Source organism: Lagopus muta, chromosome Z, assembly GCF_023343835.1.
Source record: "Lagopus muta isolate bLagMut1 chromosome Z, bLagMut1 primary, whole genome shotgun sequence".
Taxonomy (NCBI): Eukaryota; Metazoa; Chordata; class Aves; order Galliformes; family Phasianidae; genus Lagopus; species Lagopus muta.
Window position 1 is genome coordinate 50,845,292 of NC_064472.1, and position 27,137 is coordinate 50,872,428.

At 36.2% G+C, this 27,137-nt stretch overlaps 1 long non-coding RNA gene across 3 annotated transcripts; it reads left to right on the top strand.

Annotated features, from left to right (window-relative positions):
• Window positions 1-1,807: 1,807 nt before the first annotated feature.
• On the top strand, window positions 1,808-19,072 carry LOC125687111 (uncharacterized). Of its 3 annotated transcripts, none has more exons than XR_007373978.1 (4): window positions 1,808-1,851; window positions 9,988-10,097; window positions 12,874-12,999; window positions 17,275-19,072. It is a non-coding gene; the product is annotated as an uncharacterized LOC125687111 (long non-coding RNA). The 3 variants fall into 3 exon arrangements; XR_007373979.1 differs by lacking the exon at window positions 17,275-19,072 and adding an exon at window positions 14,773-15,005; XR_007373980.1 differs by lacking the exons at window positions 1,808-1,851; window positions 17,275-19,072 and adding exons at window positions 4,576-4,654; window positions 14,773-15,005.
• Window positions 19,073-27,137: the final 8,065 nt, after the last annotated feature.

Here is a 27,137-nt window from a genome sequence, read left to right on the forward strand (position 1 = left end):
TCAATCACTGAACTGGTATAGTATGTTTTTCTTTGAAGAAGTGATGATTTTAAAAATCCACTACAAAAATAATTGGTTTTGTTTTATTATTTATTATATGTATTTATTTGTTTAAGTATTTTTTTTCTGTCTGCAGTACTGTTGCACATTCAGTTGGCATATGGCTGAACAGCACTGTGAGGAAGGACCCTGACACAGCAAAGGCACCTTCAAGGTTTTGGGAACTCAGAAGATTCAGGGACAGCTCTGTAACAGATTAAAAGACAAACCTTGAGTATATAATAGTGCTATCAGTTCATTTGTTTCTATTTGTCAGTGTTGAGGTATCTGTTTGTTTTTCCCAAAACTCTAACTACCGAACACTTGTGATTGAATGAAAATCCAGACTAAGAGTGTAATTATATAACCATTATCATGTCACCATCTCTCCCAGTCTACACCTGAAACTCCTGAAATTCATTCCTAGATATGAAACTGTACAAAGTATAAAAATAATGGATTTTTAAAATCTATTTTATGTAATAGTTAAGAGTAACATTAAATATATTGAAGATAACATCTTTAGATCCGTCTTAAAGAATGATTTTAAATGTGTTATAGCATCGAAGAAAAATATTTGTCTTACACAGACGTGGTTAATCCTGTTGATGACATTGAAAGAATCAAGGATACAAATCAGTTAAGGATGTAAATGAGATTGTGTATGTCTGTACTGTCAGTTCAGATTTTTAAAATTTGCAGAAGTGTAATTGAACAAGAATCCATCCTGAAGATATTTTTTTTTGTGTCCTAAGGTACCTGAATACCTTAAAAAATTCAGTTTAGTCAGTTTAATTTATCAGATTTAATCAATTCTTTTCAAGTTGTCATAAATATGAAATAAAAGTGATTTTTTATAAATAGTTTTATTCGAGTTTGTGGAAATTTCAAAGGAATATATTTCTATTTGCTATGATTTGTCTTTGTTCACCTTTTATTCAGTGTCAGTTTTAATTTATGTTCCTTTGTGGTTCTTTATCAGAACAGAATGTCTCTTTAAGGTTTACAAATTGTGCACCTGGGATCTACAGAACAAGTCTTAAGAGTGAAAAAGGAAAAAAAAAAAGGCAAAATATAGTCTAAGTTTTGCTTCACTTTTTTGGTGAAAAAAAAAAAGCAAAACAAAAAAACCAAACGAACAACAACTGCAAAAACAACAACCAAGCATGCAACAAAGATCTTTGCCAAGGGCAGAATGATTGATTGATTGAGATTATTGAGTGTTAAATTACCGTATTACTTGACTTAATTGCCATATCGTGCAGTTAGTCTTGGGTATACTGTGGGAGTGAGATTCTCAGTCTTATGGTCCGCTGGTTATTTTTTGGTAGTTTTTTCCTTCCTCTTTTTTTTTAATTCATTTATGCCTGGGGACAGAATTAGCTTCATTATATCCTGTTGTTTCCTTATGTCCAAGAACAAAAATATTTCAGAAGTTAACACTGCACTCCTTTGCTCAGACAATATCTTCTTGCAAAGGAGCTAAGGAAAAAAATAGCCCATCTTCAGTGATTTACCTCAAAATGTTGATTTGCAAAGCCATGAATCACTGTTATAAATATTAATATCATTGTTTAATGAAGTACTTGTATGGGAACTGCTGAGTCACGGCCTGAACCTCTGATTAATCACCTGAGGTGAGCCATGAGTCAGCCAGAGGAGCACAGGTGAAGGCAATTCACCTGTGCTGCCAGAAGGGGTGGAGCCAGGCTGCAGCCCTCCTGGACCTATTTAAGAGCTGGCTACCAGAGGGGAAGGATCTCTTCTGGAGATCCTCCTCTTTTGGTATCTTCTAGTGAGTTCAACCCAAGGGTAAGCTCTTTTACTTATTCTCTTTTGTGATCCTTGTTTGCTTTGCCTTACTCTTTTGATTATATTGCAATTATAACATCTTGATATCTATTGATTATACACAATTGTATTGTGATTATAACATCTTGGTTATACAAGTACTAGATAAGCATTGGTAATCAAAGACACTGTGTGTTTCTGTTTTTGTGCTGAAAAATACCTTTTGCATCAGAGACTGTCATAGATGCATGCCAGCCTTCCAATAACTGGGTGTTAATGTACAGATCAAGAGGTGACATCTTCAGGGTCTGAAGTATCCTCCTTCCTCCCCTTTGTCTCTCCAAAAATGGTTAGCTAACCTCCATTTTCCTCATGGTTCCTGGGTGTGGTGAGAGGGAAAAGGAGAAATGGAGATTAGCCCTGAACACTCCTGGGGTACCTGGGGACTTCAACCTTCTCTCGGTGAAAAGTAAGGAACTACAGGACCAGGTGACTGTCACTACAAGAGCAGCTGTGTATTCATTCAGTTCTACTTGCTTTATTTCATCTTAGTCATTTGTAAGCTTCCTAGCACCTGCTGGATACATAACTTGTCAGTCATCTCTGCAGTCAGAGCAGAGGTAAGCCACACTTCATTACAGTTTCTAGCAGATGTTGGGGCCATTGGAAGTTCGAGGGTGGGGAGAAGGGGGCTGTAGTGTGCAATAACTGCATGCACTATGTTAGTAGGACCCCATTAAGCTTAGAGAAGAACTTCTACAGTTACAGACTTCTATGTGCAAAGCTGCACAGCTATCCAGGGGAGCTGTCTTTCTTTCATTCTTTCCTTGATCACAGAATCACAGAATAGCTGAGGTTGGAAGGAGAAGGATAGGTGAGGAACACATCCAGACTGCTTGTGAAAATCTCCGAGTAGGAGATGGCACAACTGCTCAGGGTGACGTCCAGCAGTGCTCAGTCACTCACACAGCACAAAAATGCTCCTGATGTTCAGAGAGAATCTCTTATGTTTTGATTTGAAGAGGTCCACTATTACCATCAGTTCTTAGCTGGTGCCTGAAGAGTCAGTGAGCTGGTGGCAACTTGAAGGTACATGCAAATAGAGAACTTACTATCTAGAAAAGGATTGAACTACTACTTCTTAAAAGTTTTAAGTGTAGACCTTATACACTCTGGAACATCTAAGAAATGCCTCTTATGACGGGGATCTGAAGTCCCCAACAAATACAAAAAGAAAAACACCTGGAATGGAAGTAAATGGCCCAGCACCTTTTCTTTTTCCTCCTGTCTTCCTTTCTGTCTTTGCATGTCCTCCTTTCTCTCTGTCTCTGTCCTTCTCTGTAGAGAAACAAATGATGTGATTGAGAAACTCAAGTAAGCAGAACTTCAGAAAGATTTTAGTTCCAGAGTTGTGAGAAGATTTAGCAAAGAGGGTACGATATTTTTGTTATGATTTTGCCCCGTTAGCATCATGTAATGCTGTGGAATCTGCTATAAAACAACATTATAACCCATAAGATAAATATTTTTTAGTTCTGTAAGCAATATTGTGAATGAGAACATGTGGCCGAAACAAATGATGATAGAACTCTTGTTTCACCAGGTCATATATCAGCATGAAATATGCGTTCTGTCATTTATAACAATAAAAGGATTTATCATTAAAGAGTTGTTTATTCACACATGTTACAATTTTATATAAAAATCACAAAAATTTGGCTTAAAAGAGCAAATAACACTTGCAAACATTGCGCAGCTGTTAATGTCAGTTTATCATTGTGATTTGGTTTTCTTCATTTACATGGCAGCTGGAGGCTTACTCTCCATGGACTTTGCAGAGGCCAACAAAAGTCTTTCTTGTGATTTCAAAGGTTCTATTTCTCCCTCTAAGAAGAAGTCTTTCAGGACAAAGTTCAATTTGCTAATGTCAGACTATTTTGATAGGGCCTGGAGATGATGGCTGAAGGATCTAAACGCACAAATAATCTTTTCCTCTCTGTTTCCTGTTCGGTAAGAACATAGAAAGAAATCAAAGGATTTTATATTTAAATACCTATCTCTGTGGTTTGTGCTGTTGCCAGAACTTTGTTTATTTTCTGACAACCACATGGCATTGAGTCTGTGGGCACAGGATGGGGTTTTGCCTTTCTCAGTGGGAGAGAAGGAATAGAATGTGAAGAGCTATCTGTAAAGAATAGTCATGAATAAGTTGAAAGCCTATGGGTTACAATTAGAGACTGAGGCAGGAGAGAGGACCTTGTGATTGGTGTCTACTACAGGCCATCTGATTAAGCAAAGCCTGTTGATGAAGCCTTCTACCTCCAGCTACAAGGAGGCATTGTGATTGCAAGCACTCTTCCTGCTGGGAGACTTCAACCACCCAGAAATCTGCTGGAAAAGTAGCAGAGTGAGCTTTAAGCAATCCAGGAGGTTCCTGCAATGCATAGATAATAACTTCCTGATTCAGGTAATAGATGGCCCCACCAGAGGGGAAGCAATACTGGATTTGTTGCTCACCAATGAAAATAAATTGACTAGTGATATCAGGATTGGAGGCTGCCTGAGCTGTAGTGACCATGCTATGGTTGAGTTCATGCTCCAGATGTGTATGGGAACTATTGAATCACAGCCTGAACCCCTGATCACCTGGGGCAAGCAATGAGTCAGCCACAGGAGCACAGGTGAAGGCAATTCAGCTGTGTGGCCAGAAGGGGTGGTCCCCTTATAAGGGGGCTTCCCCATATAAGGGCTGACTGCCACTGGAGAAGGATCTTTCTCTGGCAATTGGTTCTCTTGGAGTTTTTCCTGCAAGCTTAGGATACGGGTAAGCTTTTGCATTCATTTCTGATTATTCCTTTTCAGTGTGCTAGTATTTTCATCTATATGCTCTCTAAAAACCAGCCTGACTTCTCTGTATACTTGTCAAATATACATCTGTATGCTTGTCGATTACACAAGAGGGATATGAGACAGGCGAAGAGTAAAATTAGGATCCTAAATTTTAGGAAAGTTATCTTCCAGCTCTTCAGGGAGTTAGTGAATAAAGTGTCCTGGGAAACTGCCCTTGTGGTCAATGGCGCACAGCAGAACTGGCAGATCTTTAAAGAGGTTTTGCTCAGGTCTTTATCCCCAAGTGTAACAAGTCAGGAAAAAAGTCAAGAGACCAGCATGGCTGAACTGGGATCTGCTCGTCAAACTTCAGAGCAAGAAGACAATGCACAAGCATTAGAAAACATGGGATAGATAAACAGATGTTGAGGTGAATTTGGAACTGGCTGACTGACCAGCTTGGAGCTTGTTGTCACAGGCAGCGCTTGGAGAGTTGTCTCTAGCAGCAAAGAGTCTGGTTGGAGTAATTAGCTGTGCTTCCCAGGAGGCAGCACTAGCTCTGATCTTGTTCAATAACTTTGTCAGCAATCTGGATGAAGGGATAGAGTCAACCCAGGTTTGCTGATGGTACAAAGCTGTGCTGCCATTCAATAAGACTTGGACAAACTGGAGAGTTGGGCAAGCAGGAAATGATGAGGTTTAAGAAGAGCAAGTGTAGAGTGTTGTGCCTGGGGAGTAACAACTGCATGCATCAGTACAGGTTAAGGGATGACCTGCTGGAGAGCAGCTTTGCAGAGAAGGACCTGGAGGTCCTGGTGGACAAGAGGTTGGCCATGAGCCAAAGGTGTGCCCTTGTGGCCAAGAAGGCCAGCTGTATCCTGGGGGCCATTAAAAAGAGTGTAGCTGGCAGATAGAGGGAAATTATCCTCCCTCTCTCCTCTGTCCTAGCGAGGCCATGTTTAGACTACTGTGTCCAGGTCTCCTGACAGGTATCTCCTAGAAGGAGTCCACTGGAAGGCCACAAAGATGATAAAGGGCCTGGAACATATCCCATGTGAGGATAGGCTGAGTAACCTAGGTCTGTTCAGCCTGGAGAAAAGAAGAACTGAGGGGGGATTTGATAAATATTTATAAATATCTAAGGGAAAGTGGGAGGCAAATGGGTGAGGCCAGGCTCTTTTTGGTGATGTGCAGCAATAGGAAAAGGAGTAATGGCCTAAAACTTGAACAAAAGATGTTCTGTACTAGCATGTAGAAGAACATCTTTACAATGAGGATGACAAAATATTGAAACTGGTTGCCCGGAGGTGTTATGGAATCTCCTGCTGTGGAAATAATCAAGACCCATCTGAACACCTACCTGTGCAATGTATTGTAGGGTACCTGCTTTAGCAGGGAGGTTGAACTCGTTCTCTTGAGGCCAAATCCAATCCTTGCAAATCTGATATTTTTGAGGTCATGGTTTTATTCTCCCGATGTGTCTGATAAGAATTAGCTAATGTGCTTGTGTGTGTATATGCAAAGTATTATCAGAAGTTACCTTCAATGAGAGAGACTTTAAGGTTGTTTTTTTTATGAAGCAGTACTCTAATTACATATTTTTCCTCCTCACTTTTAGGAATGCCAAGCTGTGTTATCATCTTTTTCTTATTTTCCTTTGAGGCCAGAAGAAGTGGAGTGAGATGTTTCACAATTTTGATTTTTCCACACAGAAGAAAATGTGTGCAACCTATTATTTCAATTGAGAAAAGAGTGAATTTCTCACTTAGATATTAAGTAAGGATTGTTTTTCCATTATAGGAATTCTGGAGCTGGTAGGGTCAGTTGATTGGATGAAAATAAGGGTTACATGTCTTTGAAAACTCACACGGATTATGTGTCAGACCAGATGAATTATTTTGAGAAGCATTCTTGTATAGACTGGTTAGTATTTCCTCAGAAAAAAAGCAACTGGAAGGGAGGAAGAAGAAACTTCTCTCACTTGTAATGTTTGATCATCTACTACTTAGCGTTCTCTCTGTCTTCTTGACCTCTGCTCTTTCTGTCTACCAAGAACCAAACTCTTACATGTTACAATAACTTACGACACTTTCCATCTTGTCTATTTTGTTCTGTTTTTCTTGAGTTCAATTGCAAGAGCTGGAAATAGTTTTAAAGATAACCTTGGTATAAAAAGTGCTATAAGGAATATCCTCCTAAAGAATTACACACATACATTTCAGTCTGTATTATTTGAAACACTCTCATCAGCACATACAATTTTTATTTGTGCCGCCCATGAATTTTTGAAGTGATTTGGCTCACTTGTTTGACTGTTAATGAGCGAATTAACGTAGTAGTGACTTCATTCTTCAGTAAACACTGAGATTCTATGCTATGGAACAGCATAATTGTCTTAAAGTCAATATTTGAGACTTCTTATATATATAATAATAAAATATATAATCTATATAAATAAAGATTAAAATATCAAAAGCAGCTAGCTTTCCAAGCTACATTTAATATTTGTGTAATAGTTACTGGATCTCCAGGGAACTAAAGAACAGGCATGTTATTTTATGTATCAGAAGGAAAATAGACCTAAAATATTAATGTCCTTTAGCCTCCAGGAGTATAGAATAAAAACTTGATTTGTTAGCTCTAATGCATACCTTTTAAAAGCATTGTTAAATAATTTAAACTCAATTTCTATTCCAGTATTAAGAATGTGAGAAAGCATGCTTATCTCTTGCTGTGACTGTTATTCTTTAAAAAAAAAAAATCATCTATTTTTCTACTTGAGACACAAAGTTTTTATGAGGACAAACATAACTTTTGTTCCAGAATTACTTTTATTCCAAGTACGTGATTACAGTGATGTAAAGCACATAGAAATACATTACTTGGATTAACAATTAAAGATCCTTTGTAATGATACACGTATAATATATTTCCATTCTCCAAATTTTTAAAATTTTTGCTTGTGTTATTCAGTGTTTCTTCAGTAAATCTGTGAAGAGAACAATCAGTTTCTTTGCAGAACACCATTTCATCTGGAAATGCTAGACGTTTTTGAACATTGCTTTACCCTGCTTTAACAGATGGCTCTAAAAATACTTGGAGTATATTTAAGGGGTTCTTCGAAGCCTTTACAAATACTGCATTTTTCTGGCCAAAGAAAAATCATTTACTATTTTAAAAATATGTACATACTAACATTCATGACAATGATTAATCCAGTTTACAGAAGAGACTTTGTGTAACTACACAAGATCAGTCATGTTTATCAATCTTGTGCTAATAGCATTCCTTACTACTCAATATCTTTTATGTTCCTGTCTTGAAGTCTTTATTCTGATAAACTTTTCATTGAAGCTGTTTGTATTTATGAGTAAAAGGCTAGCAATGAAACAGAAGAAATCTCGTTTTGTCTCCATTTTATTTATTTATTTATTTATTTATTTTTAGAAATTTCTACTCAGGCTTACTTCTTGAAACTCTGATGAATTGCAAAAATGTTGCAGGTTTTTTTTTTTTGAGGGAAAATGTGTTTAACAACTTTTATTCTGCTGTTTATGAAACACCACTGTGTTATGAAATCAGTTATTTCACATTATGTATATGTGTTAACATAACATATAATATTCTGGATTTATAGTCTGTCAGATGTCTATATGCTCTGCAACATCCAAGTCCTGTAAGAGCTTGGTTGTGCATCCATAACAGCGTTAGGAATGTAACTTTGTTTTTATGTGCATATTTATACTTTATGATCTTGTTTTCAAAATTTCAGTTAAAGCTATAAGCAGTAAAATGCTGAAAAAGGGATTCTACTGTATTCTGCTTACTTAATGATTAGCTCAGATAGACTGAAGAGATGGAGAAGGTGATGAGTTCTTTTCACTCTTTCTTTCCTGATACATATATCCAATATCAAACTACACATCAAAAAGTAATTTCCCCATAAACCATTCAGGAGATCTACAAAAAATACTCAACGGTTGTATATGGTCTTCCACATCCAGTAGGAAGATGCGTACAACATCGAGGGTTTTTATGAAAGACACTTTCTGAACCCATAAAAGCCATGAATGTCACTACTGGTTGTTTCAAAGAGAATCATAGGGTGTTTCACAGGAACACAGATGCTTAGATCTCTTATTTGGTGAAGTATATTGTACAATCACTGCCGATTTATGCGTAAGTTTGTAGATAATTTTATCAGGTTAATTGTAACTGGAATGATTGACGGAATCATTTAAATATAGTGAACAGAATTCAGTAATTATTCAGCACATTTTAGCAAATGTACTTAAGAAGTGGCTTTACATTTAACGTTTTTGATGTTATAGCTTTAAGCAATTTGTATGTGGCATTAAATAATATAAATTAAGAGTTTTAAGTGTAGATGTACTTGGTTGTTACCTTGATCCTACTATTTTGAAAGAAACTTTACTAATTTACTATTGCTAATACAAATACAAATTCTGTGTAATTCACTGTCTTCAGAAATGTTATCAAGGAAAAATTACTTTTAAATTACTGAGTAGGTCAGAAAAATCAGATGGAAATAAAAAGGTGTTTCTAATAACTATGTCTTCACTGTAATTAAAGCAAGACCCAAAACATGATAACAGTGTTTTACCTGACAAAGCTTTAGTGTAGAGTGATGCCTTTCTTTTATAGCAGATGGTTACACAACTACCATTTTTATTCCTCAGGCTATGAAAAGGTCAGAAACCAGTGCTGTAAAACTGTTTATTTGCTTTTATCCTTCTTTTGCATATTAAAGAGATCTAAATACTATCACTTAGGAACTGAACTGATCTGACTGTATAAGGGCTGCTCTGAAAGCTGTGCCTGTCGTTTTATTATCTTGGCCCATGATGTTTTAATCCAGATGTTGGTGATATGACAGTAGAGATTGAATCTTTCCCCCCAGTATCGCATTACATTTTGTTGCCATGTGACAGATGGCAGCAGAGGGGCAGTCTGACACAACAGCATCTGACATAGAAGTGCATATGAAGAAAAATTGTGTTACTGAATACTTCCATGAGGAAAAAATGGCACCCACTAACACTCGTTGACATTTGCTGAATGTTTGTAGAGGCCAATCAGTGGATGTGAGCACAGTGAGGCAGTGGGTGGTGCCTTTCAACTTCGGTGGCAGCGCTGCGAAAGACAAGTTTTCTATACATCTATACAATTACAAGCATGGCACGCAGGTTCTTGTTCATCACTGGTGAAAATGCATAGCTAATGGTGGTGATTATGCTGAAAAATAGTGCTTTGTATCTAGGAATTTGCTCTGTCAAATTGTTTCTGTGCTCTTTTTATCTCTTGTAGCTTCCATGGAAATCTTTCAGACTATTTACTTTCAGAGACACCTACAAAGATCAGCAGACTACTCTTCCTAAGGAGCAGTAATCACAGGATATTCTCTGAAGGATTAATCGGTATGTTAGGCAGTTTACATATTTCTTTTCAGTTTCTGGTTTTTTTGAAGTGTAATTACAAAACAAACAACAAAAAAGCAACCACAAAAAAGCTTGTCATTTGAAATTTCTATATAAAATATTAGCATACAGTTTAAGCATCCTAATAAGAAGTTATTAATACAAAAATTGACTGCTGTCTATTTCTGATGTCAAAACTAGTACAAACTTTCAGCACTTTTATCACAGTAGCAGGTTTGGATATGCTGCTCTCTGAAGATAATTTATTGTTTATTATTCTTTGATTTCACTCCTGGTTTTCAAAGTCTGCTGTTACAAGTATGAATCGGTTGCTCATGATAGGGAAACATTTTTTGCAAGTGCTTTCTGAATTCCTTTTAATAGCATATTTCTGTACATAAAATTTTCAGATGATTGGGATTTCAGCTGAGTGAAAATTGGTACACTAGAAAAACAAAAGAAAAAAATGTGTTTATTTGGCATGTAGACTGAACATGAAAGGACTGCTGAGATATTGCTTTATGGTTCTGTTCTCCCAGTAACCTAAGGGCAATGTGTATGTTAAAAATCACACAAAAATTAGACTTTGGAGACCTGTATAATCTGACAGATAAAAAATACACAAATCTTGAATCTATCTAATTTGTACCTACAAAGTTACAGCAGGTTATCAAATAAACTAGATATCTAAATAATTGAAGTATTTTCACCTTTTGTGCATTCATCTGCATATGTGTGAGGGTACGTATCAGAGAATGTATACCAAAGTAAATGCATTTCAAAGTAAAATAAAAAAGTTCATGAAGTAAATCCCCTTGTCAAATGCCAGTGGTGTTACGTAAGAAAAGAGGGCAAAAAATCCATAAACTTCACTATGAAATATTTGGGATGGGATACACTTTCCAAAGGGTTTTACTACTTTTCACTGTAAATTTGAGTGAACTCCTGTCAGCTTTGCAAAAGCAAAGTCAAGAAATAATAACCAAATGTGCAGCTATTAACTGCAAATTTAGGTGATCATTTTTTAACTTGAAGGCTGAATCTACCCATTCAATTCTGACTTACTGTTGCAATCAATCCATGGAGTCTGCACACCAGGGAGGATGTTGACTGAGGCCTGGGGAATATTCTATAGGTTCTTGTTGCTCCTCCAAATTATTCAAGCCATGTGACTATATTTCTGCATGTCCTTCCTTATTGCCTTTGTGTTTAGAACTGTCTCTCTTTGAAGAAAGACTTTTTCTTTGCTGCACCAGCTTGTCCATTGCATCCTTGAGCAATATTGCATGCCATTAAGTGCCCAAATGTAGACAGTTTCAGCAAAATTTGATGAAGACGTTGAGGTTTCAAAGATGTTAAGCTCTTTCAATTGGCTTGCACAAAATGTTGCCCAGGGACATAATTCAGGGTGAAGACTTGTTTCATCCATCAAAGTTGAGTTGCTCTGCTTAGGCTCATCCAGCAGCCAAGGAACAACAATCAGCCAGGCAGTCAACTCACAGATTGCTGCTGGTCAGTTGGCATAGCTGCAATTTTCTCCAAGTCACAGTGCATGCTATTTCTACCTTGGCTGTCAGACCAGGAAAACATAGATGGGAGCCTTGAGTTGGTTGTGGTGAGGATCATGCAGTAATGAGGATGTGGCTGTGTAGGGCAGGGCACTGGGGTTCAATTATTTTATGAAGCATATATGTGTATATAAACTTCACCAGCTATATTTTTCCTTGCTGTAAAACAACTTAAATGATGAAATTAAATATTGGGTTCATCAGTCACTTTCTAGCACTCAAATAACAGTTTTCAAACTATAAAACTATGAATTTAAACTATATGCAAAATTTATCTGTTAGGAAGTAAGAGTATCTAAAATATACCAAAAAAGGCACACATATCCAAAACACATATGATGATGTATGTGAGCCTAAACATGTACAAATACTTGCATACGAACACAATAAACTGGGAACCCTTATACTGTAATGTATGTGGTTATATGGAGAGCCCTTGGAATACTATGCTCTGGTTATCTCCAGTGCATTTTGGCAGCAGTGTTAAATCACCCTGGGATGGTTGGGCAGAGTTTTTGACAACTAAATAAGACTAAAGTCCACCAGTTTTACCTTGAAGCTTGCTGGTTTGTGTAAATAATTTTTTGGATAATCTGTGAAATTTGTCACCAGAGGTCTTACATTATATAATTATGCTGTGAGCTGCAAACAAGCTGCATAAGAGTAGTGGTGACAGAAACATTATAATAGCTGTAATGAAAAGCTTTTTTACAAAAAAAAAAAAAAAAAGTAAAAACCTATTTCACAATTTCTTCATTGCCAAAAATATATTTTAAAACGTGTTAGCCACTTGCCTTTACTCTTTACCATGAACTGCTTTCTGTCTTTGGTTAAGAACCAAAATAACTGGAGCCAAGTGTTTAAGGCAACAATTTATTATTTAATTTCATGAAAAGTCCATATTAAAGAAGAAGAAAAAAAAAACTGAAAGGAGAAAAAAAGGCATTTGGAGGGCATAGCAGAGTGGACAGCAATGTCTCATAAGTAACACCAGCAGGCAGGAAATAAGATATATTAAATTCAAAGCAGCCATTTGTGTCCTCTGTCTCTCCAAGAATGCTAGTACAAATCCAGCTGGCACCACAGGTACTTTCTCCAGCCACATCTGCCTGACGCATTTGGCTGCCTGAAACTTTTCTTTTTTTTTTTTTTTTTTTTTCCTTAAAGAAAGGTCTAAATGCTAAGAAAAGTAAATTCATTTATTTCAGGATTTCAAGGAACAGATAATCCACCACGTGGCAACTTTTCTCCTCAGCAGTTTTTCCTACTAATTCTAATGATGAACAGGAACCAGTGAACAACTATGACTGTCATATTGCATATTGTTTATAAAGGTATGACTGTATTTCCGTAAACTACTACATATCATACAAATCACTGTGGTTTTCCTTTTCTGGCAAAATGCCCAGTCACTAGGTTGAAACAATATTGAACTCCTGGTGTTGCACATAGAAAACTCTGAAGCAAAGATGGTACATCAGCAAACAAGTAACTGTTCATTCTGACCATTCAGAGAAGGACCTGGTTAGCAGCAAGTTATTCCAGCGTGCCTTTGCGATACTGAAAGTGACTTAAATTGCAAATGGTTTGGCAAGCTCTTTCCTTCATCTAACTCTATTGACTTTTGCCTTGAGATCAGGGACAATAATGACTAGAAATCAGCTGTAGCCTTGAAACTTTAATCTAAATTTTTGCTTGGAAGTGAGTCTGATACAAGCTATCTTTCTTTGTAGCTGTGGGACAGCATGGGATTATGGCATTTGAATTCCTTGTTTTTCAGCTCATGACAGTACAAGTTATTTATCAGCTTGAAATAAATGCCTTTCCTATAGCTGCTTGTATGTGGTCGTTATGGAAAATTGTATACAGATTCCCAGTTCAGTTTAAGTTACAGATTATATGAAAACTCAAAATCACAATCAATATTCTGTTGCACAAAAGAGGGAACTTCACAAAAAAAGTTAATTCTTTGGTCAATATCTTTATATCTGCACAGCATCAGGCAATTAACTCTCAATAAACTGCAAGAAATAACAAATAAGCATAAGGAAGTACAGCTGAAATACTCTGAAGTATTTAAGGCTTTAAAAATTTAAGGCCAAGTAATTGCAGCCTTATAGATATATTTACTATAAAGAAGTGTTTTCCTTGAGGGAATTTGAGGTTAACCACATGGCACACTGACCTAATCTTCTTAACTACAACGAGACACTACTGATGAAGTATGACATTGCTACCTATATTTGCAGCACAAAACAACAAACAAAATGGCTCTGTAGGTTATTTGGTAGTCTTCAAAAATAACCTTAGTTATGCAAGGTAATGTAACAGTGAACAGTCAAGTATAATGTTTTAGGGTATAAACTGAGCAGTGATGGAGCCAGGAAAGCAATTCCCTTATGCAGAACTGTGACTCACTGCAGCATGAATCATTTATGTCTAAAAGCAGAACTGCTCCTATTGTTTTTTGCATTGTGTTAATATTTCCATGGTAAAACATTGTTTTCAGAGCTTCTAGGTATGGAAAATGGATTTTTTAATTAATACCAGTACTCAAAACACCAGACCAATGGCACAAATTTTAATTAACAAATTTTAATTAATTAATAGATGTTTTCCCAATCAAAAGTAGTTTGGGACTTTTTTTATAGACAAGATAAATTTGATTTTCAAATGAATATTCGAACTATATTTAGCATTTGTGAACAGAAGAGGGAACACATCTGTCTGTATGAATGTATCTAATTATCTTGCTTTTGTATTTTTATTAATTCTTTCCTCTTTCTCCCATCCCAGTTCTTTCTACTTTATACCACAGATGTTTGCTTCGGGATTTGTTAGCTACATTTGTAAAACCACTGGGCCTGATCCTTTAGTCAAAATCGGCAGGTTTTTAGCTTCTTGTGTATTTCTCATAACTGAACTTATATTCATGCTTGATTTCTTGAATGTTTCATAAAAGTTATAAGGAAAATCTTAGGTATAAGTAAAAGTGTAAACACCATTAGTCAACAGGTTTTAATGAAACCTTCCTGATCAGAGCAAAGCCTTTTTCCCTAGGATTTACCATAGTTGGACAGTTTGACCCCAGGCTGCATTTATTTCAGATTGGCATGTGGTCGAAATCACCAAAACTTCAGATTTCACAAATTTGTACTTCTTATCAACACTATTGAGATGGAGGTGGCAGAGTTACTTCTGCCCAGTTTTAGGGACAGACATTTTGGATGTTTTTATCTAAGCCACGGCTGGTGCATGGACATCTACCCTAGAGTAAGTATGGACTGCCAAAGACACAGTAAGTTGAAGTTGGGAGGAATGTTGAAAAAGATTAATTGTAGAAGGGAATCATCATCTATGCCTTCTCCTGTGAAACATCTTCATTATATCACTGTCTGTCCTTTGACTATTTTTAATGTTCTGGACTAATTAATCGAGATTTTTCTCTCTGCATTGTATTTTTGATTCTTTTCCACCCTTGTGTGATAGAAGAACTATGTTTGATACAAAAAAAGTCTACTTTACAGAAGTTTTTGCTAAGATGTCTCAAATTCTTCTGTCTCAAAAATTTGATACATAGGTACTTTTTCTTTCTAAGATATGCTGTTTTATTCTTACAGAGTCTGCTTGTCATAGCCTTCAGGCAGCCCAAAACTCCAGAAGCAGTATTGTTGTACAAAAATGAAGAATTATCCACTAGTTATAACTGTTGAAATTCATGATATCAACCAAATAACAATAAAAAATTGTTTAGGACAGCTAATCCAAACGCCATCTGGTGTATCTTGACTTTCCTTTCAAAGTTCCTATCCTATTAAGAAGTTTTATAAACTTCTTACACTAAAATCAGTACTAGAACATGCACAGTTTTCATTAAGCCAATATTAAAGGCTTTTAAATATTAAGATTTTAAATCTGAACTTGGATTTTTGTAAATTAGAAGAACTCAGAATGACTGTGTAACTGTGATGACTTTACCTCTGTCATCAGGCTGGAGAACACTTTCAAGATTATGTAGTTGAACTGTCCACCTACCGCCAATATTTCCCCACCAAATCACATCCCTTAGTATATTATCTAAACATTTCTTGAGCACCTCTAGAGACCTCACCACCTCCCTAGGCAGCCTGTTTCTGTTCCAGAATAAGTTTTTCCTAGTACCCAAACTGGACCTCTCCTGGTACAACTTGAAGCAATTCCTTCTAGTCCTTTTGCTATTTACAGTGGAGAAGAGGCTGACCCTCGCTTCACCACGACCTTTTCCAAGCAGCTGTAGGGAACGAAAAGGTCTCCTCTGAGCCTCCTTTTCTGCACACTAAATGATCCCAGTTCCCTTGGCTGCTCCCCGTAAGACTTGTGCTCCAGGACACTCATCAGCTTTGTTGCCCTTCTCCTGACACTCCAGGGCCTTGATGTATTTTTGTAGTGAGAGGCCCAAACTGTACGCAGTACTTGAGTGATGACTTGCCAGAGCTGAGTACAGGGTGATGATCACCTCCCTGTTCCACCTAGCAACAGTTTTTGATACAGGCCTGGATGCCACCTGTCACCCATGCAGCATGTCTTCCTTTCACTAGTCTCATAATAATTTCTTCATTTGAAAGAAAACGGGTCTGTGAAATCTCATGTAAAATAACAAGATTTGAAGATTTGTGATACAGATCTTTCTGTAGAGTGCAGATACTTTGTTCCTGTTTTGGTCTCTTTAGCTCATAGTGGAAATAACATTTTTTCCCAGCTAAGAGCTAGATCCCATCTGGATGAGTAGATGGCTTCTTAAGACATTCATACTTGTGGAAAAAAAGAGGATAAGAATTCTGTAATGGCAAATATATGACTTATTTCCAAAACAAATGCACTGTTGACTGTCTTTCTGAATGAGAGATAGGAAAGATTACTAGCCTCAATTTATTCTGAACTTAATATGCAACATATGTAACATGCAGGTATTTTCAGGGAGATCAGATGGCCCTCAGTACAAAACAATTGCTATATAATTGTCTTCTATGAATTTCTGGTGTGACTTTTACCACCCAGATAATGAAGATCAAGAATTGCAGTGGACTCACCTACATCCCCCATAGATTAGCAGACAATTTAAAAATGTTACATACCCATTTATATTTGGGAACAATTAGCAGCTGAGGTGCTGCAAATATATACTTTTTATACTTGCACAAAAATGAATACACATTTTTAAAATCTACATCTTAAAAGAAAATTCCACTAGCTCTGTAATAATTGTATGATAGTAAGAGTCTAAAATTTAGTATATCTTGATTAATTTGAAATCATCTATTTTTTTCCCACTTTTCCTTTTGTCTTGTACTAGAAGTGTCCATATCATATAAACAAGAGTCAGTTACAAAAGAAAAAGCATGTAAAGAAAAGAAATAGCTAATAATGATCAAGGAATAACTACTCTTAAAGTACCGAGAAAAAAAAAATTACTACTACCAGGTATTCGGGTCTAAATTTCAGAAAAAAGGATGAAATTGCAAATTGAACACATCCTATCACTTCTTGTTTTTGTTGGAGAAATCATTTTCTTTTGTGTATGTCTATATTTCTTTTTGTATTCTGCCCATATTGTAATAGTATGATTTCAGGTTTCAGCCTGAAAGTTATCATGGGAGAAGACAGAAGAAATCATCATCTTTGCAGTTCTTGAATGGAAAATTACTGACAACAATGTACCAGCCTACACAGAAGAGCATGATGCAGGAGAAACAGATGAGAGTAAAGGTCATAATTTAGTTTTCTGCTCCATGTGAGTCAGAAGAGCAATTTCTTGTGTGGATGACGTGTTTCATTTCAAAGGATGTGACATTTCCATTTTGCCCTTGCTGCCCAGGAGACAAGACAATAATGTGTCACAAATCAGACTTAGAGGAGGTGGTCAGGATAAGAGAACAATCTAAGCTCTTGGGATTCTGGTTGTGTACTCACTGTGGATGCTATTAGAAAACATTTCACACCTACAAGCTGCAATCTGTATTATTCCAAATGAGAGAATTGTTCTCTGAAATATTAGTCAGGGTTTGGTGAATATGCTACTGATGTTATGGATCGCCTGAGGTGCATCTGCAAAGGCCTCTCAAGAGACTCTGGGAGCTCCCTTGCCTTACTGATTCATTCAAGTAATTCATCCTTGAAGTGGCTGAGTGTAGCTTTGGCTAATACCTATGGAAAGTTTATAATGCTTTGTTTACTGCACTCCATGGCAAAACAAGACCTCATAAACTCCCATTGTACTTGTAGGAGAATTTCTTTGGAATAACTTTATTTTGGAACCTTGTTTTTGTCACTGGCAAATGCTTTCCTTCTCTGAGAAGTATGCACAATTCTTGCCATCCCTAGGTGATGCATTCAGGATGCTGTCTGGAGTTCAGAAGTGGCTTTCAGACAAAATTAGAAATGTTTTCTCTTATATCCACAGACACTTGAGATTTGTTCGTTGAAGATCAATGTAGCTGTTATGGATAGGAAAGAGTGAGTTTTCTGTTCAGGCGGAAACCAGCCATTCAGTAACAAGAAAGAAAACGTACTTAGTGCTTGTGTGCCTCAAGGGACTGTTGTATCTTACTAAATATTTCGTAACATCTCTATCATTTAAGATATTCAAAGCCTGAGTGGACATGGCTGTAAGAACTCTGGTCTGACTGGCCCTGCTTTCAGCAGGAGGTTGATCTGGTTGTTCTCCAGTAGGGCCTTCCAGCCTCAACTACTTGATGAATCTTTGTAATAACTTCTGTACGATAATCTTTAAAATCCAGTGGATAACTAGTTTACATATATACATTTCTTTTCTCATCCACATTACAGCTGCTAATGAAACTCATTTGGGATGCTTGTAAATGAAGATTTAAAAAGCCTCATTTAAGATTCAGTTTTTTTCTGATTTTTAAATTCTAACTTCAGATGAAAACAACTTGAGGATTATTGTTTCCTTAGAAAAGTTAAAATGCTTTCTGTTTTTTCTTTCTGTATTTGTGTGTAATTTACTTCATATCTCAATAAGAGGCTAGTTTTGCTAAATATAATCTGCAGGGCTTCCCAGTAAGTTAGGAAAGAGACCACTGTGCCTCCTTATGCAGAATTCAGTAGCAGAACTAGCTGACTGTGAGCCACTGTATGAGATATTTGACCCTGAGCTGCTGAGAATTGTTCCTATATTCTTATCAATCTAGAAACAGAGGATGGAAAATGGCAATTCTTTTTCATCCTTGAACTCTCTATACTAAATGCCCAACACTATTGGTAATAGATATCAGATTTTATATTTTCTGGCTTTTCTGGATGAAAAACAGTGAATTTTATAGTCTTTTCAACAACAATCTAATCTGGGGCCAACTGGATGTGGCTTCATAGCAATTAAAATACTGAAGTTTACAAGTTGATTATGGAAGTGAGCTTAAATAAAATAGAATTTCACACTCAATTGCTGAAGGTAGTTGGTTTCTTTTTGCTTCAGACATCATTTTTTTCTTTGTTCTCACTCAAATGATATGTAAATTCTTCTAATTGTTGTTCTTTAAAGTTGGAAATATATGTCTTTTATTTTAGCTTATCAAGTGTAATACACCATGGAAAGATGCAAATATGACAAAAACATTGTAGTAAAAGGAATTGAATAAGCTATCATAAAAAGGGGAAGCAAATGGTTTATTTCATATATGTATGCTCTTTTTTTTTTTTTTATAGTCTACATTTCTTCTATTTTTAGTTCATGCAGATCTTTTGCCTTTGAAGGGTTAAATCAGAAACCACACAGACTTTTACTGACTATGGAATCCCCCCACCCTGCCTCCATTAGAAACCTTTGAACTCAATTCATGTCTGCAGTCCTCCTTCCATTACAAAGTAATGTCAAATCTCTGCAAAGACTGGGGCCTGTTTAATATCTGATTTGTCACCTAGTTAAATCCTACTGTTTGACATTTAGAATTATCTCTAATAGCTTTACCACTTTCCTAGGATCTTCGTTCCCATGCACCATAGTCTTTGTATAATCTTTGCTATAACACTGTGCCTAAAACCAAATACCACGTATTTTACATGGCATTCGTACCATAGATTTTAAAATTGTATAAGGCTATGTAAACATCAAGTTCATGGAGACTCAATTATGTAATTCCAACTGTAAAGAAAAGAAAACAGATGCTATACATTGTACTTCAACTACCTTAATCATAAACAGAACAGATTAAAAAAAGGGGGAAACTAGTGGTTGCCGTTAGTATTACACAATCAGCTTCAAGATCACGTCCACAAGTTATTCTTTTTGTAATGTGGCATTTTAAAAAGAGCCAGGCAGGTTATCTCTAGAGAAGAGTTCATGCAATTTCTTTCCTTAAAATACACACTCTTCATTAAACCTAATATTTCCCTAATATTTCACTACAGATTAAACTTTAATGAAAGTTTTCACTACACTTGAGGCTCGACTGTAGGTAACTTTGAGATTAATCACTTAAATTACACGTTTTCCTCTACTCTAAAGCCTAGTTCATTATATTACTTGGGCTCAAATTTCACTATTTAAATGGAAAGACAATTTTTTTGGTCAGAAATTAGTTTTCACAATGTTTTAGAAGCTTTTGATGTGCAAATCCATGCCTTCTTTCTTCAACATGCAAAGCAGGATGAAAATGTACAGTGAAAATGTACCCTTTTTCTCACATTTCCAAATCATGTTTCTCTTTCTGTGCTCTGGTATACAAAGACCTGGGTCATTCCTCTGCAATTCATTGCAGGATAGTATTGAAAATAAAGTCAATAAATCAGTGTTTAAGGTATAATGCACAACCACAAAAATTTCATCCTTCAGCAAACATGGCTACAGTAGTGGTGAGGGTCACAAAGGAAAAGCACTCTACCTTGGTGCAGTACCTAGTGACTGTGCAATGTTCAGAGACAGCGCTAAAACATTCACACAATGAATGGTAAAGCATTCATACAGTGACTAAGTCTAAAATGCAATGGATAAATGATTTTTCTTGTATTTACAGGAAAAGGAGCGGCAAAAGAAAAGAACAAAAATATTTTGTGTGCATCGTATTGGTTATTGTGACATGGATAAGGAAATGTGTCAATAAAGATTCTGTCATTCCAGAATCTGCAATTAGCATGAAGAAAATGCCTTCTGAATGGCACATATTGCCTCCTGAGTCGTACTGAAATGATGAATTAAATAAAAAGAAACAGGATAATATATTTATTCAGCTATCAGATTCCATGTTGGCATTTTTAAGCCTTCCAGAAATCTGAATTCCTCACTATGGATCTGTATGAAAATCAGCTTTTTCATTCTGACGTCTTCCCCAACCTCTGAGATTTAAGGTATAATCTGCCATACATCTGCCAAACCTTAGAGTTATGTCATATTATTTGAGCTTTTCCTGACAACAGTGTCTGGCATTAAAGCAAAAAATATAGCAGAGCTTCTAAAGCCTAAGTCCAGTTGTCAGCTCACAACTGCAACTAAACTGGTATTGATAGATTTAGCATCATAAATATATGTGTGTCAACATCAGAACACTACCACCAGAGAACACATGCTGGCTCTCAGGACAGAAAGTGACAATCTCCTGTCAAATCATGTATCAATAGTGAGTTATGTGCTCTAATTCATTCAAAATAAGTTTTTTCCAGATCCAGTTTACACTAGCCGTGCACATATCTGATATCAGAGATCATCTGATCTTGCTGGGTCAGAAGGGGCAACTTCATGTGGACAATTGTGCTTAAATAATATATGAATAAATATTTTATGAAAGTTTACATAGAATCTAAATGAATGAAATTATCTTAAATGGCAATGGCAAGCTAATCTATGACTGACTTCAATATTTCAGAAGCCTGAGTATGTCTGCAAATACTCTGGTTAATCTATTTTTGGTGGTTCTTTGGTCTGAAAGCTGAAAGTTTTGTTTTTTTTTTTTTCTTTGAGTCAAGCACTATATATGGAGTTTAACTGCAGTAAAAGAATAGAAACTGAAATCTTCAAAGTGCCTGAAAATTGACTGAAAATCTAAAAGGGAAAAGAGCATCCCAAACCATGAAACAAAAGATGAATTAACACATTCTCTCCATTAGAGCTAAGAATGCTGGAATTGTACTGAGGTTCAATCCAGGACATGTGGTGCTGGTTACAGAGAACTATCTATAGTATGTAGCAAGGAAGCAGAAGTAGCTGCTGCTGTTCAGCCTTTTTCAGTATGATTTGTATTTCTGGTCACTATGCAACACAGCAGGAAAAGTACCATGAAAAATTTAGAGATGCTGTTTCCAGGGAATTGTCTTTGTGCAAGGGGACATGAATGTACAAGTATGTATACTTATTACAAGAAAGATACTGAGAAAGTACCTTTACTACTCAGAACTCCCATTAATTTTGACAAGCAGATAGCCAGGGCACTGAAATTAACATTACATTCTATACAGAATACTAGAAATTGTTTGGAAATGTTTTGTCTTACACAGAAAGCTACAAAACACAACCTGTTGAATGTCAAAATCATGAAGCACAGTCTACTCAATTGCTTTCACTGACTCTTCTTAAAGGATGAGTTTAAGATAATTAACAAACTCTGCATTATATCGTATTTGTCTCACAAAAGGGAAGTGAGTTGCAAAGTTGAGATTTTTTTTTTTTGCTTTTTTTTTTTTTAAAGAATGCTTGCTGAAGTTCTCTTCTGGCAGAAACGCAGTTCCAGCCGGAGCGAAGTACCATGACCACAGCTGTGGATATATGAGCTGGGTGATAAGGCAGGCTGATTTGGACCCTGTGTGCCCCTTACCTTTAGCTTCATCTGTACATACAGTAGAGATAGGGCAAGTTTCAGGAAATGCACCCCCAAAGCTTCCAGTGGGAAATACCACTGTTTTGACTTATTGGAAGCTACTGTGTAAAAATGCATAAAGCTTGAAATAAAAAATTTCAAGTCAGTGAAAGGATGAGAACTTGTAGGAAACTAAACTGGAAAAGCAAACTTGATCCTGAAATATATTCTAAATCTTTAAATCATCATCCTGTCACTGATTGAAACAAATTAAAATTTTAATTAGTATAGCATAAAACTATGAAAAGTAAGATTGTAGAGTATCCAGATGGAAGCTTGAATATACAGATGAAGGAATTCAAATAAAAACTTCATTTGTATACAATTGTCAGAACTACAGGGAAGCTCACACTATCTGGCTGTTAAACAGCTTTTTGAAGTTTAACATCTTTCTAATGCTGTCTCTGAAAAACCTTTCACATATCCTATGTATGTAAAAAAACCACAGTAATGGACATCTACCAATCATCAAGACAGATGACAGGAATACACGTAGGAAAACCAAATGAGTGCAAACTTGTCATCAGGCAAGATTGATTGGGAATGCAATACATAAGAAAAATATTCAAAAAACACGATTTTGCAGATTACCTGGAGTCATAAAAAGGGACAAGCTAAGAAGGATCTTTGCAGAGAAAAATAATCAGATAATATTGCAAGAGTATCTTTCCTGTTCTATCTTCTTATATTTGAGAAAACTGAATCATTGCTTTTGCAGAAAAGACTTCATAAATTGAGGCATTTCTATGTTTAATTAGCACAACTTCTGAGTTTTAATTGAATTTATGTTTAGCAATGCTTTCTATGTGGAAGCAATGGAAAAACACTGGCAATTAAACCAGGTTGCATAATCTCTTAATTGTGAGTAGCCATGACAAGGGAGCAAATAAACAGTGTATCAATATTTGGCTCACCTCTCCTATGAAAAGATATATTTCTGTTTATGAGTTTCTTTGCACTCCTGCCCCAGTCTGTCCGATCACGAGCAGCACTGCAGGCCCCAAGGAACACTTTCTCCTGGTTTCATAGTACAGATCTATCTCCTACAGACAACAGCTGGCAATTAATCACAACAATCCTGGTACTGTCCAGACACATTTATATTCCAGGTGTCCTTCTGCAAATGTAGGCTGAGAATGAGATTATGTCTGCCTTTTTAATGTTGCTTGCTCTGTTGGCTTTACAGCACAGTACCCCCAAGCGGCCTGTTTAAGTCAGAATTCAAACACAATAGTACACTGATGGTTTTTTAATGAACAAAGCTGAAACTGAACTAAGATTAAAAAAATAGAGTAGCAGGGACAACTTCAAAGAATCCTATGTAAACAAAGCTGCAGCTCAGCTGCCATGTCAGAGGAAATGCCTGTTTCTGTTAAAATTAGGCAGAAGACAAGAACACAGATCTTTGCTTTGAGATTCCTTTCAGTGGCCTGTGGGCTCTGGCTTGTGGTATTGCTCAGAATGTCTGTAAAGTGGCAATGCTAATCTTTGGAAGCCATTTTTTTTCCTGCTCCAAGCAGGTTTTCTATGATCATGAGCCAAGAAGGACAGAATTGAGCTGAAACTTGTTATCAAGGTTATCATATGGCAGAAAAAAAATAGCAGGGCAAATAGCAGAGTGATTACAGTGATACTGAGATACTGATGGGAACGAGAAACAAGGAGAAAAAGAGCTTCACCAGGACTGGTTTTTAGTTTTTTTTTTCTTCTTAATTGGCAGTCCCCCTGTTATTTATTCATGAACAAAAGTGTAGTACATTTTGTACTGACAGCTTCTGCTTTAAGTAGTCAGTGAGCAGATTGATGTAAAAATTCTTCAGACAGCTGTCATCATGTGTTTTGACTGAAACCACACTGTTTCAAACAGATGCAAAGCCCTGTTCTGCAAGAGATATGTGCTCCCTAACTTCACTGAACTTACAAGAAGATTAAGTTGAGATGGTATCAGTCATGCAGCATGCATGACCTTCTTCAATACAGAGTGAGAACCAGAGAGACTGGCTCCAAAACTGTCTGGTGATGGCCTAGGATACTGAGAACAGCTCTTGCTACAGCTTGTGCTTGTGATAGAGTGAGTTTTTCTCAGACCAGCTACTGAGGCATGAAGAGGGGGAAAATTTGTTGTTAGGTCTGCCTGGCTTGCATATAGCCATAGGGATGTTTGCATCCAATACCACTGGTGCAGCAATTACATAAAGGCTACTCCAATCTACAGCCACTCTATTTTTCATGACAGTATGAAAAGATGCTGTTGTTTCAGAGCGGAATTTTCTGATACATCTATCCTTGAGCAGTGTCACTCAGTTCAGCTGAAGGAAGGGCAAGATGATAATGGGACAGTCATTAACACAAAATGTTTAATGTAACATGATACCTGTAGGACCTTTCCTCTTGTTTTAAAATATGAAATATGTGGCATTATATACAGTGGTTGAGTAATGCTGCCAGTTGGAACAGTCAAGGTAAAACAAACTATGTATTCTCAGAATTCTCACTGTGGTTTATATAAGAACAGATATGTGTGTTAATACCGCTATTTCAAAAATGATGCAAAGAATGGCTAGATGCAGGAGTTTACATTACCAGCAACTTAGGTTTTAGATTTTGTTTCTTTTATAAAATCAATGTTTTATGAAAAAAAAAAATGGAGTAGAGTTTAAAGTAAAATGGATGACTGAGGATGTGTCACACTACGACAGTACACTTCTGCTATACCTCTGAGTGCTCAATGAAACATCCTCATACAGCTCTGACCAGTTTTCACATGGTGAAAGCTCACTCATGGCCAAAGCAGCTTGCTTCATGTGGGCTTCTCTCAGCAGGAGTGGCAAATCTGACTGACCATTTTTTATAAAGGTGCAGCAGCCCAGAAATCTCAGTAGTTTCTGATAGTGATCATGATCATGATTATAAAGCATCATCATATGATAAGACTGCAGAGTAAAATACTGCAAATGGAATAGGGAAGCTGTATTATATCCTCTCCTTTTCATTTGTTGTTAATAGTGTTATCAGTTAGAAGCTGTCAACATGGACATGGAAGAATGTCCTCTGTACTGAATTGCAGGTAGTCCAAGGACTTGATGCCACATACTGTTATTTATGAAAATTACAGCGCACAAGTACACATTTGCTAGTGTATGTTTTCTACATTCCTGTTGACTAAAGTGTTTAAAATTGCATTTTACAAAAGAAAATTTCCACCTATATCAAAAGTAATTTTATTACATCGAGATATGCAATTCTGAGTATGAGCTAGTACGACTATGTATTTCAAAAATCCATTATGATCTGACTGCCAAGCACATGATGGTGTACATTTGTTTGTAGGTTTGTATGTCTGCTAATAAAACAAGGATTTCCAAGTACTATTGATGCTATTTATTTCAGGCAGTTAGACACTGTGTTTTTTCTTTTATAAATTAATAATTTTAACTGGTTTATTAACTTCCTGAATTTAGATTTTATTATATTATTTCCATATTTTTCCACTGTTATACCTCCTTCCATACTTTTTCCTCTAGAGATAGTTCTATTTCTGTATTAGAAATATAGGGATGAATATCGCATGTCAGCAATGATTGGCCATTCATCTTCATTGTTATTGTAACAGTGAGTCTTCCACTATTTTCATATATATTCATTATCTTAGTGTTCTTGCTTGTTTCTTTCTGTTTTTCTTTGCTCTGTTGCCTGTTCTTTTGTTGTGGTGTATGAACTCACTGAGCTCGTTATAATGTGTGTATTCATCAAAATCGAAATTGTATAGCACTTCAGCCTTTTAAAATAATTCCTGTCATTTTTGTACAATTTTAGAAAAGTGCAGTATCATTCTGTAATGGAATTTCACTCAAATAATGTTATTTCCTTCTTCATTACAAGGGTATATCTCAGCTTGGCAGAAAAAAAAGTTACAATTTCTAAAGAAAATGTAAAACTTAATGTTACTCAGCTGAGACAGCAGCCATATCTTATTTTTCACTATAGGAAACTTGAAGATTCAGTTTCTGCAAACCTATAAAACTTGCCTATTGCTATTTGACAGTGAATGTGGTGTATTCTGTTATCTAAAGAAAAACTCAGTAAGAGAATAATGGTTGTGTAGAAGGAATTTTTTTCTCACTTTTTAGTCTTCTTGAACAACATGAACGGTGATGTTCTTCAAGAAAACATAATAAGCATTTCATATGATACAGAAGTGTAGAAGCAGGAAAAAGTAGCTTTATAATTTAGGAAAACTTGTGCATTTCATAAGGATTTTGCTTAAAGCTGCCCTTCTTTAAACAACATTTGACTGTCTTCAGTCCTCTTAGTTTTTATGTTAAGATGAAAGAAGTCCCTGTGAATAATCCTGGTCCTGAAAGATATATTTTTATGGGTTTTTTTTTCCTCTTTTTTTTTTTTTTTTTCTGTAAATTTACCACCTATAGTGGTCTGCATTTGACATTATACTGACCTTTCTGTTTCTGAAATCCTCAGTCATATGTTAATCACTTCTTATCTGGACTGTTGCTATTCCTTCTTTATAGTCTTCATAAATCTGCTCTATTTCAATTTCAGGGAGACTGAGGTATTGTAGCCAGACAGTTGTCTCTATTCAGAAAATATCACTGAATCAGCTTAATCTT